At 44.1% G+C, this 2,500-nt stretch overlaps 1 protein-coding gene across 1 annotated transcript in view; it reads left to right on the plus strand.

Moving 5' to 3' along the window:
* The window catches only part of LOC135570210 (caskin-1-like), a gene marked incomplete at its 3' end in the record, with an annotated part of 185,838 nt that overhangs the window by 167,657 nt on the left and 15,681 nt on the right, over positions 1–2,500 (plus strand).

Below are 2,500 nucleotides of genomic sequence, written 5' to 3' on the forward strand. Positions count from 1 at the left end.
GTGGAGCAGGCAGCAGGTACCCAGAATAATATTACTGTAATATTAATAACAACTAGAATAATAGTAACAGGACCAGTCCAGGTCTGTGGAGCAGGCAGCAGGTACCCAGAATAATATTACTGTAATATTAATAACAACTAGAATAATAGTAACAGGACCAGTCCAGGTCTGTGGAGCAGGCAGCAGGTACCCAGAATAATATTACTGTAATATTAATAACAACTAGAATAATAGTAACAGGACCAGTCCAGGTCTGTGGAGCAGGCAGCAGGTACCCAGAATAATATTACTGTAATATTAATAACAACTAGAATAATAGTAACAGGACCAGTCCAGGTCTGTGGAGCAGGCAGCAGGTACCCAGAATAATATTACTGTAATATTAATACCAACTAGAATAATAGTAACAGGACCAGTCCAGGTCTGTGGAGCAGGCAGCAGGTACCCAGAATAATATTACTGTAATATTAATAACAACTAGAATAATAGTAACAGGACCAGTCCAGGTCTGTGGAGCAGGCAGCAGGTACCCAGAATAATATTACTGTAATATTAATAACAACTAGAATAATAGTAACAGGACCAGTCCAGGTCTGTGGAGCAGGCAGCAGGTACCCAGAATAATATTACTGTAATATTAATAACAACTAGAATAATAGTAACAGGACCAGTCCAGGTCTGTGGAGCAGGCAGCAGGTACCCAGAATAATATTACTGTAATATTAATAACTACTAGAATAATAGTAACAGGACCAGTCCAGGTCTGTGGAGCAGGCAGCAGGTACCCAGAATAATATTACTGTAATATTAGGCAGCAGTAGCAGGACTGTCTGACTTTCTAACTGTCTGACTATCGGACTGGCTGGCTGACTGACTGACTGGCTGGCTGACTGACTGGCTGGCTAACTAATTGACTGACTGGTTGGCTGACTGACTGGCTGGCTAACTAATTGACTGACTGGCTGGCTGACTGACTGGCTGGCTGGCTAACTAATTGACTGACTGGTTGGCTGACTGACTGACTGGCTGACTAACTGACTGGCTGGCTGACTGACTGGCTGGCTGGCTAACTAATTGACTGACTGGCTGACCGACTGACTGACTGGCTGGCTAACTAATTGACTGACTGGCTGGCTGGCTGACTGACTGACTAACTGACTGGCTGGCTAACTGAATATGAATGCATAACAACAGTCAGTCTGACTAACTTTCTGACTGACTGACTGACTTTCTGACTGACTTTCTGACTTTCTAACTGACTGACTTTCTAACTAACTGACTGACTTACTTTCTAACTAACTGACTGACTTTCTGACTGACTGACTTTCTAACTGACTGACTGACTGACTTTCTAACTGACTGACTGACTTTCTAACTGACTCACTAACTGACTGACTTACTGACTTTATAACTGACTGACTGACTTTCTAACTGACTGACTGACTTTCTAACTGACTGACTAACTAACTGACTGACTGACTGTCTAACTGACTGACTGACTGACTGTCTAACTGACTGACTGACCGACTGACTGTCTAACTGACTGATTGACTGACTGACTGACTGTCTAACTGACTGACTGTCTAACTGACTGACTGACTGACTGACTGTCTAACTGACTGATTGACTGACTGACTGTCTAACTGACTGACTGACTGTCTGTCTAACTGACAGACTGACTGACTGACTGTCTAACTGACTGACTATCTGACTGTCTAACTGACTGACTGACTGACTGACTGTCTAACTGACTAACTGACTGTCTGACTGACTGACTGACAGTCTAACTGACTGACTGACTGTCTAACTGACTGACTGACTGTCTAACTGACTGTCTAACTGACTGTCTGACTTTCTGACTGACTGTCTAACTGACTGACTGACTGTCTGACTGACTGTCTAACTGACTGTCTAACTGACTGACTGACTTACTGACTGACTGTCTGACTGACTGACGGACTGTCTGACTGACTGTCTAACTGACTGACTGACTGACGGACTGTCTGACTGACTGTCTAACTGACTGACTAACTGACTGACTGTCTAACTGACTGACTGACTGACTGACTGACTGACTGACTGACTGACTGACTGACTAACTGACTGACTGTCTAACTGACTGACTGACTGTCTGACTGTCTAACTGACTGACTGACTTACTGACTGACTGTCTGACTGACTGACGGACTGTCTGACTGACTGTCTAACTGACTGACTGACTGACGGACTGTCTGACTGACTGTCTAACTGACTGACTAACTGACTGACTGTCTAACTGACTAACTGACTGACTGTCTAACTGACTGACTGACTGACTGTCTGACTGACTGACTGACTGTCTGACTGACTGTCTGACTGACTGACTGACTGACTGACTAACTGACTGACTGACTGTCTGACTGACTGACTGACTGACTGACTAACTGACTGACTGACTGACTGTCTGACTGACTGACTGACTGACTGACTGACTGACTGTCTAACTGACTGACTGACTGAC

The sequence above is a fragment of the Oncorhynchus nerka genome, unplaced genomic scaffold (assembly GCF_034236695.1).
Source record: "Oncorhynchus nerka isolate Pitt River unplaced genomic scaffold, Oner_Uvic_2.0 unplaced_scaffold_1026, whole genome shotgun sequence".
Taxonomy (NCBI): domain Eukaryota; kingdom Metazoa; phylum Chordata; class Actinopteri; order Salmoniformes; family Salmonidae; genus Oncorhynchus; species Oncorhynchus nerka.